The sequence below is a fragment of the Tympanuchus pallidicinctus genome, unplaced genomic scaffold (genome assembly GCF_026119805.1).
Source record: "Tympanuchus pallidicinctus isolate F22 unplaced genomic scaffold, pur_lepc_1.0 scaffold1, whole genome shotgun sequence".
NCBI lineage: Eukaryota > Metazoa > Chordata > Aves > Galliformes > Phasianidae > Tympanuchus > Tympanuchus pallidicinctus.
The window spans coordinates 57,425,025-57,438,333 of record NW_026294618.1 but is presented as its reverse complement, the minus strand read 5'-3'; the positions used below and the strand labels follow the sequence as shown (position 1 = coordinate 57,438,333).

The following is a 13,309-nucleotide window of genomic DNA, read 5'->3' as shown; positions in this document are numbered from 1 at the left end:
TCCTATAAGTTTTTCCTTGTTGTTCGTTACTGCTCTATTAGCAGGACTGCTCTAGCAGGGTGTTAGCATAGGTAAAGAATCTGTAAAAAGCGTTGTTGTAACAACTGGGCCCTCTGGTTCTAGATGTGATCTCCTTTTAATGCTGGTGGGTGCTCCCTGCTTACAGAACTTACTTCCACCAAAGAAAAAATATCTTGCAACACTGAAAAAAAAGCACATCTAGAACTAATTTATAGTGCCTGTATTTTTATTGATTCCATGTGAGATTGCTAGCAGAAGGAAAGAGATCCACCTGCAGTTATTTAATTCATGACCTGTCAGAAAAATAGGTTTTGGTTTCCAGTCCTGATGAGCACCTTGGGTGAAAGGCAGAACATGGTCCTGGCTGTGCAAAGAGCTGAACTCCCTGAACCCTCTGCACAGTTGGTAGAGCTGAATTTGAGCAGTTTTCCTGAGAGTGCCCCATGTGGAGTTTTCCACTATCTTGAGGGTTTGCATTATACTGCTTTGATCCACTTTTCCATTTCACTAATGGAATATTTCTGTTAACTTTCCCACAAGCTGATTCAAGCTCTGTTTTTTTTTAGTTACTCTTCTTTGCACCTTTAAATTTTCCTTTGTTTTTGTGTGTGTTGCATTTTATGAGCAGCCCCAGAAATGCCTTTTATCTAGAAATGTAAATAACCTCATATCTGAAAAAGTGTAAACGAACAAGGTGGTGTCCCTGCTTGCCAAACGTTCTTTAGCAAACACTCAGGCAAAGAGACCTCTCTATGCAGGTACAGCTGAGCCTATATGTGAGTGTATTCATGTATGGAATGTGAGTTTGAGTGAATAAGCTTCTTTTGCAGGCTTACTGAGGCAGGTATCTGCTTGAAATGACATTTATGTTTTCCATTCAGAATGCATTCAGACTAAAGATGGTTGGGAAGCAAAAGAAACAGAAAATACATGTTCCTTAAGTGTAAAACAATAGTTTATGTATGATGAGCAGAGAAGGGAGTGGAAAAACTGACCCAAGCACAGCAGCATGGAGGCACAGCAGGAGGGGCACAGAGCTGCACTTGTGGACCCTGCAACTGGCAAAAGAAGCTCTATTAGCTGCCACAGACCTTTTAGTGTAATTCAGCAAACTGTTTCCCCACGGGATGAGACATAACAGTGCTTCCCATGTGATCTGCCTGGGAGCCTCCTGTCCAAACCTAGTCTGAGCAGCTGCTTTTGGTCTTTGCGCGGCCTTCCTCTTCTGGCCTTATTCAGGTGTTTCCCTGCCCTTTGCACCTGCAATCAGGCTGCAGGATAGCAAAATAACTACTGGCATCTGCTGGATCTTGTGTCAGACAAAGTCACTTGGTTCATACGGGTCCTGTCCTTACTACTTTTGCTAAGCAGGTTTACATAGAATATGAAAATCCAAATCCTGTCTTAAAATTAGGTATGCCATCCTTGAACAAATCAGCGAGAAAAATAAATTGCTGTACTGAAGAAAGCTATAAAGAAAAGTAACACACTGACAGCATCTTTGCTTTTAAGTTTTGCTGATCAGGAATCAGTGGCTGAGTACTGGATCTACCATCTGTAGCAGTCCTGCAGTCAAATACTCCAACTTATGAGGGTACGAACAGCAACTCCTGTAGGTTGGTGTAATGAACCAGCAGCTCTTAGCTGGTGCTGCAAACAGAGCCAATTAGACTCTGCTGTAACAGTAGTGTTTATTATGCAATTGTATCCCAGGGTTTGGGGTTGTTTTACTCAAGCACATCTTGCTAATCCACAATTAAAATAGCATCTTCATCTCACACTTTGAGGTTGAGAAAAGGCTTTGGAAGATTTCAGTAGCTCTTCTAATGAGCTTGGTGGATGAACAAAATCAAAGAAGGACCTTTTGTTGCAGCAGTTGGGCCATGGGAGAGACAGCTGGCTTCTTCATTACAGCAAACATGTAGGTGGCTCTTCTTGTGTTCTAAGATCGGAGCTGTGACTTTCCTGACACCTTTTGTTGCAGACTGTGCAGGCTTGTGTCAGCTGTGCTGCATGCAGCACCTGACAACAGTTGACCCTTTTCCTCTCAACTGCTTTGAATTAACAGGTTACATTTTCCTGGCAGGATCAGGCCTGAGTGGTGAAGTTGCCCTGGGTTCTGGCAATTTAAAATGTACAATTTTTTACACTTGTTTGATTGTGGTGTTGATGGCTCATTTTTACCTGTACTTTCTGTTTGGTGTATTAGTTTCCAGCAGCCTTTCCTGTTGGTTCTTATGCAGCTTTGAGGGAAGAAACAGAGAAGAGCTGAGTACAATTTGAAGGATGATCGGAGTAAGATCAGCTCTTGAAACCCAAGTCAAGTTAATGATGAAACCTGAGTTTTGTTAATGATACAGTGTAATTATTACTGCAGGCAGGGCAGATACCTCCTATTTCTCATCTTTTCACTTGTGGATCCTATCTGATCTAACTCCTTGGCCTTCCTGCCCCAGTCTCGGGTCTGAACAAGGGTCCAAACTTGCAGCCCCGACAGAACAGTGTCCACAGATCTCAATGGGGCACGTGGGCCAAGAGAAGGCATGAGTCATCAGCAGATGTACTGTTGGTAGGCTGCCTCTATCACTTGCAGCTGGGAGATGCTGGGCCTGATTAGGGAGGTGGCACAGAGCTGGGTGTGCATTCTGGGTGGGTAAGTGGAAGGAAGTGGAGCTGGTGAAAGTGACGCTGCACAGGGGCAGCTGGAGGCGGCTGCGGCAGGAAGAACACCTGCAGCAGCATGCAGGGAGATGCGAGATAGCATGGCCCCTCCTCACCTAGCAGCTTCTCATGCCACCTCCCCATAGCTCCTGTCACCTCCTCCTCTGCTCTTCTTTGCTGGAGCATGTTGCAGCAACCACCTCCATTTGCTGTCATAGTCTATGCCCGCCATCGGTGCAAGAGCAACTGAGCTCTTATTGCTCTATGGAGACCCCAGCCCTGCACGGTGTAGGGAGCTGCTGTGCCATCCGCTTGCATAGGCCAAAGCGAGGGAGTTACTTACGCTCAGGAAAACACCTACAGTTCAAACATTGGCTGATGGAGAAAATCCATGGCAGGAACTTATCAAAAAGAAAAATATCACCGTATCTTGTTTTACTTCTCTATCTCGCCTGTGTCATGACTGTTGCACGTTATGCTGAACGTTTTCCTACGTTTGAACATCCAGTGTGTGGGCTCTGTAATAATCCAGCAGAGCCTCAGCCTGACTCAGTCAGCGGAGTAGGGAAGAAGGCAGTCTGGTAGCCCAGGAGGCCTGGGAGACAGGTGGCATATTACAGGACATGGCCCCACCATCCCAGTAGCATTAGGTTCCAATCACTTTGCTTTAACCATTATAATTTAGGAGTTCCATCATGATCTTGAGTATGTGGTCTTGTCTCTTATTAACTTAATATAAATGTACTGTCAGAGTATTGTCTTCAGTATTTAAATCCACTAATAATTATTTTTACGTTAATATTTCTTATAATAGAAAAAATATTACTCTTAATTTCAGATGAAAATTAAATTGTCTGAAGAATAATGGCATCAACTGATTTATCTTGCATCTCACTGTTTATCTATTCTAGTAAAAAATCAGTGACTATTAAATTTACTGCTGAGGCATAGGATTAAAAAGCAAAACTGTGATGCTGAACAAAGCATAGTATCAATGAGTATTAACCACAGCATGTCAAGAAAATATTATGCTCTCATCAACTTAATGTTAAAATTATTATCTTGTTAACTTCAATTACCATTTTTTTTAAATTTTAAAATAAGAACAAAATAAAAATTGTAATGCCAGAATATAATTTTAATTGACTTTTGCATGTAAAGTTGGCAGTGTGTTACAGTTTTTCCTGTTGTAAATGAGAAGGGTCTGGTATAAACCTGTGCATTTTTGTTTAATCCCAGCTCCATAGTGATTGATGAGAGGTCTTTGGAGCCATACAGGAAGAGTGAATAATAATGAAACAAAACCCTCATGTCAGCTCAAGCCAAAGGAGTCACAACATTAAATAGAAAAACCATAATTGTAGAAAAGACCATTTCCTTACACAGCTCAGAGAGAGCACTAGAAGGTTGGCACATACACTGCCTCCAGAAGTAATGTTGCTCTAATACGCTTTCAACAGTTGCAGAAACTCTTAAGACAGCCTTTGAGGCCTGGCTTATCTTTCCTTTGAGTTAAGCTCACATCGTGCTGAAGCATGAAGTCACCCTAGAATGGAGGTTGTTGAGTACTGTTACTGCCTTGCTGTGGAATGTCCTACAGCCGTTAAAATTGTGTAGGCTACAGGGATCCTCATACAGTCAGATATGGCACTGTGAGCAACGGCTGCGAATGCCCAAGGTATGCTAGGGCTGCTTCTGGATGCATAGAGTGCCTTTGAGCTCCCATCTCCACTCCTCCACACATGCCAGCTGTTGCCCTGATGGCAAACAGGTGCCATACGAACACTGCAGAGGTGCAGTCATTAAGTGCACGTCTTAGGGAATGAGAAATTCAGCTGTGTGTTTGGAAGTGCTTCTTGATAATTTCTGTAGGATAATAAACTGTATCACTTGGCCAGATGATCATTTATACGCATGTCACTTTATTAAGCACTGTAGGAGTGCCTTAAATGGCAGTAAGTTATATTTACACCCTTTCTAATAGCTCCTCTGTGCTGATAAAGGGATGTAAACTGGCCTCAGAGTAGGAGAAACTTGCAGAATAGAGCTGTAAAACTCTGCCAACTGCTTCTCATTAGCATGAAGGCCTACATGTCTGCCTCTAGTGGAGCACAGCCATCTCTCAAGGGCACTGTAATTAGGCAGTGGGTCTGGCATGACATATTTCCACCTTTCTTCAGTTCCCAGAGCCTCTTTCTGGTCCTTGGAGAAGTTTTCTGTGTGCTGGGCTGAAGGAACTGTGCTGTAAACCTGATCACTGAAACACTTCAGATTAGAAGCAAAAATAAAAAATAACCTCCCACCTTCAGTTGTAAAATACTTTTATTTCTAGATCCATCTAGTATTCCGTCTTCAGTGGGGGCTCACAGATGTGCTGGCATGGCCACAGGTGTCTCAGCCATTGTGGAAGGGACAGTGGAACTTGGGGCAAGGTGGAGCTGCCTAACATAGTATTGCATCAGTGCTGTTTTGAAGATTTGCAAGTAGTTGAAAATATGTTTGCTCCTTCTGTTTCGTAGTCCTGTTTGCTGAGTATGGATGCCTTAAGAACAAGCTCTTGCCCCTTTGCTACTGGATGTCAGGATGCAGTAGAAGTTCTACCCAATCTTTTCACATTTGATCTTTTGTTAATGTCAGTGAAAAGGGGACAGTTTCCAAACCTGAATTCCGCCCCCCCCCCCCCCACCCCCCCCATCTTCTCAAGTTTCTCAAGTTATGTTTAGAAACAGGAAGCTGTTTTGCATAAAGGTAAGATTATGTTTTTAACAAGTAAAGTTGGTGTTAGACTGGCTAAATATACCCACACAGTCATACCCAGTGGGTAGTCCTGGCTATTTTTAGGCTTTATTTTTGCCTCTCTTTATTTATTTTTTTTAGTGACACCTCCACTCTACCTTCAGTTTCTAGTGAGGCACCGCTTCCTGAGCCTGTATGAAACTTGCAATTACAGAAGGAGTCAATCTTGTCAGGTGTCATTTATCATACATCGCAGAGGGCTGATTTCAGTGAAGGAAGAACAAAGCTTAATAAAAAGAGAGAGAGAAGCATTCTTTTAATAATTTGCCCTTTGCAACAGCAGACCCTTATCTGATCACCCACGCTCATCTGGTGCTGACGCTGTACTTGCTTCATTAGTACCAGCTATTTTTACACCTTTTGTGTCTTTTGAGGAACTGTGTGGGCCTGCTGGCTTGTAATGATTCACCGTCTCCAAGTGAACAGGGTGTCCTCAAGTCTTGCAGGAGGGGTAGGAAGAAAGAAGTAGTGGGAAAGAGTTCAGTTGGGTAAGCAAGTTGGTTAAATGCCCGAGGTGACATGAGTGCCAAAATATTGCAGTTTAGTTTAGTGAAAATAATTTATGTACTTTTGGTTTGCAGCAGAAGCTTTCAGATTAAGAGCTATGTAAAGGAGCATGTACTATTTAATCCACCGTAGTGTAACTTTGCAAAAATAAAGCCCTATGTACTTGTGTATATACTCTATCTTCATGTTGATTATATTTCCTTTTGTCAGTAGTGTACAAGTTCCATTTGATACATAAGAACCCAACAGACTTCAGGGTCAAATCTTTAGCTGATCTCATTTCCATTTCTGACACTGGAAAAGAGCTAAATTTGATGGAATGGATCAAGCATGATGCAGGGGGAGAACTCTGTAATGGTTGTTTGGAGGTTTCTGAAGCTGACCAGCAGTTGCTTTCCATTTCTATACACCAGTAGCAGTGAATGTGGCCTCCTAAAAACCCTGCTGAGCTCTCTTTCAGCTGATGGCATTTTTTAAGGTTTTTGCTGTCCTTAGACTTCTGGGCAGGAGAGATTTGGTGCCCCGTTGTGACACTTTTGAGTACAGCGTCATAACTTTATCTTGCAGGCTTCCTTGGAGTTGTTTCAAAAGTTAGTACATACGAAACTTGGAGGAGCGGATTAAACTACAAGCCCCACAGTACTGCTCTCTTGTCTAACCTCAAGTGGTATAAGTCATGAACCTGAACAGTCTTTCCCAGAAAAGCTGTGGTTTTTATTGTGTTGAGTCCTTAACAGAGATGTCAGCTTGGACTGTGCCTCAAGTATCAACCTGTGCCATAACAGACACGTTACAAGTAGATTCAGGCAGTTTCGGTTGAAAACTTTCTCAGCAGTGTTTACTCAAGAGAGTGGATGTCATATTAATAAACAGAATTGATACATGTTCTGTAGAAAGAAAGCTAACTGCACAGAATAAAATATCGTAGGTTCCAACAAAACACAGCATAAAATGTATGTAAATTTTGTTGAATGTTTTAAGAGGTGTTCTGATGCAATTGGATATTGTGCATGCTGACTTCCAACGCTTCATACAATAAAAAGAAGAAAGTACTGTAAAAAATGGCTGGAGTAACTTAGAAGAGCATTTTTAATTTTTTTTCTCCTGTTTAGCACCCTGAGGGTTTTAAGCAAAGCAGCATCCTTAAATGTGCAGGCTAGTTAATGTAAGTTGTATGACTGTTGCAGTGATCATAGTCTTTAGGCAGTGTTAAATGCTTAGATTCACTACTATAAAATGCCTGTACTGAGTCACTAGTCAAAAATGAACATTAGGGCTGCAGGATAGCAACTGCTGTGACACCTGTGGGATGTATAGAGCTTGGGGCTTAATATCTGATCTTAGCTGAATTTTGAAAGGCTTCACGATAGAAATAAAACCGCCACGAAGGGCCCCCATTCTACTTTGGGTTCATATAATTGAAAAAAAATCAGTAGGAGCACACTACCAATGCTTTGTATGCATCTGTTTTTGTTTTGACATGTGGTTGACCACAGGGCTCAGTAAATAATAACAGGTTTTAAAATAAGTCTGTATAATAAGCTTAGTGTGAGTAAAAAACAGACACCAGATCAGGTACTATAAATGCCTTCATATGTAATTCTTCCAGGGGTGAGTGCGTCCCTCAGAGTCGGTGCCTTTGCCCATCCAAAGAAAGTGTTTGAAAGACCTTGATATTTTCATGTTAAATGCAAGTGGCTTCTCCTGACACAGTATGAAAGAAGGCTTAGCTGTCTGCAAATTCTACAGCAGTTGCATAATTAGTATTGCATAACTTCTAACTGAAAAAAAAACCTCACTTCCCAGAAAATTCAGCGATATTTTCCCTCTACAATGAAAATGCTAGGCCTGATATTTTTTATTTATATTTCTCTTTGGTAGCACAGTATTAATTGCTTTGTCCATAAAAGTGATGCAATATTTACACAAATTGAGAATTTTTTCTTTTTCTTAGGGAAACTTGAAGAAAACCTTTGAGACACATTAGCAGGCTTTTACCAGCACTAGGCTCCTCTCCTCAGCTGCTGCTCAAGTCTGCAGTTCTTGTGTGAAAGTGAACACATGTCAAAATTTGCATGTAATTTCAGTTAGGAAAATTTTTGTATCTGACAACTTTATCTGAGCTCTCCAGTGTCACTTCTTACTGTATGTGGTATTTTTAAATCTAGAAATCTAGAAATGACTGCACAGCATGTGCGTACTGGAATGTTGCCTTTTATATGTACTTTATCTTCACAAGTGCTGTTAAATTCATAATTTGGTTAATCTGTCCTGTATTAATTCTCCATTCTGATTAACACATTTTCTTGCGCTGAATTAAGAATAAGGTCTTCATTCTCATTAATGTCACCAGCTCTTGCAAGTGCACATGTTTTATTGCAATCTGGGTAGCCTCACATAGCATCATTGGTTTGTGTCTGAGTCTTTGCTTCTCGTAGCACTAAGGTGTTTAGCTATCTGGGACTTTGTAATGCCCACTTGTTTATGTAACAGTTTGAGGGCAACAGCAGGGCAAAAGCATTTTTCTGTTCTGCACTGCAGGCATGATGAAAAAGTTGTAATCCTACAAATAGTAATCAGAAACTATTTCACACTTTTTCAGTTTGGCATGGTACCCTCATTGTTCAATTGCTGTCGGTTGGAAGAAAGTGGGAGAGAGCTGATTTTCTGCTTCTTAAGAGAGCAGCTCAAGAATTACGAGCTCTTTTGTATCTTAGAACCTCTTCAGATAGTTATACATCATTTCTGTGTAGTTAGTAAATATTGTTTATTTACTACTTATCTCACCCCTGAGTGAAATTCATTCTTGTGCAGATTAAGCCCAATGAGATTATGCATTGTATCAAACTAACTTCAGTCATCATAATGTTATTCATGAGGACTTTGAATATCAGCAGATATTCAAAGGGATGTCAGCATCTCTTTCTGACAGTTCTCTGCATGGGAGCTGTTGTGATGTGTCACTGTTCTGATTCAAAAACAAATGGGGGAAAAAAAGCAAAATGACAGTGCTATTTTGTGTTGCCTTCTGAATTTTAAATAATGCTGGAAGTTTGGGCTGTCAGATCTGCCATTTCTCTGCCATCACATTTGAAGTTCTACTTGGGAAATCATAGGTATTTTACCCATCCGTTTTTGTTTCTTAACTTTATCTCCAAGGAATTAAGTAGCAGTGTGAACAGACTAGCAGTTTACATACTTCTTTTGTTTAGCTTCAAATCTGATTAATAACAATTATTTGCTTCTGTGTTGAGATAGATTCAATATGTACACAGCCAGATAAGGTAACTTTTGTATGACACATTGAAGTTGAAGCACCTCTGACAAAATGCCATGTGCTCATCAAGGTTAGGCAACCAGAAGCAGAATATTTACCTATTCTATTAAAAGCAGTGGTCTCAGAAAGATCAATTAGCTCCTAACCAACTGACAAGATTGTTTGTCCTGTAAGCTGTTTTGACAACTCTTTGATAGCAGTTATTTGTTCAAGGAGATGAACTGTGATTAGTTTGGGAGCTTGTAAATATAAAAGAAGTGTTTAAGATGAATTTGGCTCCTGTATAGCTTTTTTCTCCCTGCCCTCCCCTACTCCCTCTTTTTTTTTTATAGTCATCCTGTGGAAATAAGTCTGTGTTCAGTTCAGGACTTTGGCAATGTGAAAGCTTTTTTTATACATTTTTTCCATCCGGTAGTAATGTGTACATTATGTATGATGCTGAAACAGGAAATAGCGATGTTCTTAAGTGAGCAATCTGTGTCATTACAGTGAAAAGGTCAGTGTTAAGGCATTTCTGCTGTAGGGTTCTTCTGTGGCTTCTTAAAATATACACTCAACTTGAATTTTAAGTTTTTTTGGAGTGCCATTTTTCAATAGAAAGTGGCAATTTGAAATTACATTTGAGATACTTAACATAGCAGTAAGTGAGTTCAGCTGTGCTTTGAGCATTTAGGACAAAAGCCAGCATCTCTTACAGAAAATCTGTTTTCTTACTAATATGTAATTGAAAATGTATTGCAGTGTGTATTATGAGCTTCTCTGTGGACATCTTAGAGGTGTTAGATTAGTTTATTTTCAGTTTGTAATAAATAACCTCAGATATTTAGTGTGTAGGATGATAAAGTTTAAACCTAAGCAGTATCTGATTCTGTTTTTATGAGGAATAAGTCTGGCATTACGTCCTTGAATTTGATGCTCATTGATTCATATTAATACCAGGATAATGTAGAACAGCATTTGGCTCTTACTTTGACTTGCTGTTGAAATAATTTGTCTCCTGTTAGTCACTCCAACTCATATCTTATATATGGCCAAAGCACCCCGAAATCAAATGAAAGTCTCTTGCTTGATGCCTGAATTTTCAGTAAGGTAGCCACAGAAGGGTTATGTAGCAATGTGAAGATGAGCAAGGTAAAGCCTTCATGTGAATGAAATAATCAATGCTACTACAATTAACTAAAAAGTGCTATTGCATACTATTTCCCAACTTCGAGTATTACAGGATATTCCTTAAAATGGGAGCAAGATTTAGTGCAAACACAAATCAGGATTTGAGATTTTATACTGCTTCTAGATTTACATGCACAGATCCCGTCCCCTGGAGACAGCAAGTACCAGTGACACAGATTGTGTGTTCACAGAAACTTGAGAATACAAGCCTGAAATTAATGTGCAGTTTCATAGAGCCATATATCCTGCACTTTATGCTTTTGTAACTGAACCTTCAGAGCCAGTCTCTTCAGCTCCTGAATTCTCAGGGAATTCATGAGCACGAGTATTTAGAAATGAAATTTAGAAATCTAACATAGAAATGAGTAACAGGTTGTGCACTATAGTTTCTTTTCAAGCAATTTCAGTACAGTTTCTTTGAATATTTAATAATAAATTCACAGTGTACTTGCTGAGCAGTATTTTTTTTTATTTTTAATAGTACTTTTAAATGATGTTTAACAAATATTGTAAATAGTCATTCACCTGCCCAAATTTAAAAATGTGTGTTATCCTAAATGTTTCAGGGTATTTTAAGAACTCTGTTTTTCTGTCTAATTTTAGAAAATGGCAATATATTCAATAAAATGCTGAAATCTAGAGGGCAGGCAGAATATCTGAGATGGAATTAAATGAACAAGTCAGAGTACTGTCTTTAAGTGTGAAGAGGTAGTAGTGATTTCAATATAGAAAGTAGTAGATGAAAATAAATGCACCTAACCTGTTTTAAAAGGGCTGCCATGGAACTATGTGTGTAAATGTAAGTCTCATATTGCTGCAGCTAAAGTACAGGCATCTTTACATTCCTCAGTAAAGCAAGATTTTGCCAAGTGCCAGTGGTTGACAGAGGAATTTACAGTCATTCCTAGAGGTGTTTAAATTGACAGGTAGAAGGCAAGCTACAAAACCACAGTCAGAAGGGACCTCTGGCTAAGGATCTGAAAATATGAAGAGAATCTCTCTGGATAGCATTTTTACAAAGCTGGGTAATAGAAGAAGTGTTTCTTTTTCCTTATCTTTTTAGTAAGTGCAGGTCGAAGACTGAAGAAAATGATTTTACATCTTGATGAGATTGTCAAGTGTGGTGTCAAACAGTATAAAAAAAACTAGTATTCAATTATCTTTACTTCATTTGTGCAAAATGTCAAAGTATACCCGAGACTGCAGTCCTTTTGTTACCTTGCTACACCGCACAAGAAAACTCAGCCCACAAATGAATTTGTAACCTTGTACAGAAAGATAAATGTGTATTTGTCTGGGTTTTTTTGGTCAAATCCTTTACTTAGAGATGCACACCTACTACTGGTGGAAAGCTCTTTTGCAGATTGAGCTCATTGTAACTTCACCTAGGTAGAAGAAACTACAAATCTGTATTCTGGTAGGGTTCCCAAGCCTTTACTTTTTAATCTTTTTTTTTTTTCTTTTCTTTTTTCTTCACTGCACTGTCCTTACCAGACAGCTCTGTGGGTATATCATTAGTGGAGCAGAAGGAAACGTGGGATAGGATGGCAAGCCAAAGGTATGCTCTTCTTCTTCCCAAAAGGCCAAGTCAGTTTCATTCTCACTTGCAGGTGTGGAATAGCTCAGAGGTGGTCTGTTTCCTTTGTAAGGCTGACTGGCTGCTGGTCTCATCCCAGACATAAACTAAGCTTGGCTAATAAGGGTCTTGGCAGAGGTCTTTATGTGAGCATAGGGATTTTATAGGAGCCGCTGCAGAAGCTTGTCTCTACTAACTGGTGTCCTATAGAATATGAGTTCCTCAGGGGCTAGTTACAGTGGTTTTAGGACAGCTTTGTGCTGGCAGAGGTGGACAGGAAAGATTTAAAGCAAGGCTGGATCTGACCCTTACTCCTTACTCTAGAGTCAATATTTATTCTGTATGGTGCACTCAGGATTTAGCTGGGAAGACATAAGCTTCCAATTTGTTCACTTGCAAGAGCTGTAATATGAGCTACAAATTGAGAAGTAGTAAAAGTTGTATTTTGCCAGATTTTATTTTAAAGCTGTTTAGTGTAACCATTTTAATGATCTGGGGAAAAAAAAAAAAAAAAAAAGGAAAAAAGGAAAAGGAAGAATCCTGGAGCTGGAGCTCTGTAGCCAACCAGATCTGTGTCTGTTGTACTTAGCTCAGAGGCACATTAGGAACAGAAATGACAGAGCAATTCTCCTTCCTAGAAAGTTTTAAATGTCTTTATTTGGTTGGTGCATCTGACATAAATACAGTTCCCAGTTTCCCAGTAATGTCCTTGTGTTCAAAGTTGCAGAGAAGTGAAATGCCCTGGTTTGAGGCAGGCAGATAGTGCAGTCAGTGTGGTGGGAGATCTGGCCAACAGGCCACATTCCAATGGGAACCTGGCTTGGGCCAGTTCCAGGGAGGCCTTTGCAGCTGGTGGCAAACGATGTGCTCGGTGTAGCTCGTGCACGCTGTCTGATCCCCATAGGTGGGCTCCTCTCGGCCACTGCAGTGAAGCCAAACAGCACCAAAAAGCATTAAAGAAAATGTGCATTTTTATCATCCTTAGTTCACTACTTTTGTCCTTAGTTCACTACTCTCAAATATGAAATTTCTGAAATATAGAGAGCTTCTGTCTGTTGAAGAATATATTCGTGATGACGAGCAATACTGAAAAGTGTATTTACAGTGTTTTCCAAAGGAGACACATTAATCAGTTGAAATTTGGAAGACTCTTGTTGGCTTAAGTTAGTCTGTGGATGCAGGAAGATGAGATAAAAGTTTGACTGGAAAAAAACAGGCAGAATGCAAACTAGCTTTGCAGTGTGTTGGATTTCTCCAGTAAAACTTAGTCCTAGGAAAAAAAGAGAAATAATATTAAAACC

The 13,309-nt window shown here is 40.0% G+C and overlaps 1 protein-coding gene across 5 annotated transcripts in view; it reads left to right on the top strand.

Annotated features, from left to right (window-relative positions):
* HIVEP2 (HIVEP zinc finger 2) overlaps window positions 1-13,309 on the top strand; it is a 125,352-nt gene that overhangs the window by 84,200 nt on the left and 27,843 nt on the right. The window contains exon 1 of one of the 5 annotated variants that reach the window (XM_052702792.1): window positions 11,927-11,990. The exons of the other annotated variants lie outside the window; for them this stretch is intronic. The gene's annotated coding sequence lies outside the window, so the exon portion shown is untranslated. Of the gene's footprint in view, window positions 1-11,926; window positions 11,991-13,309 lie in introns of those variants that run through there. 5 annotated transcript variants of the gene reach the window in all.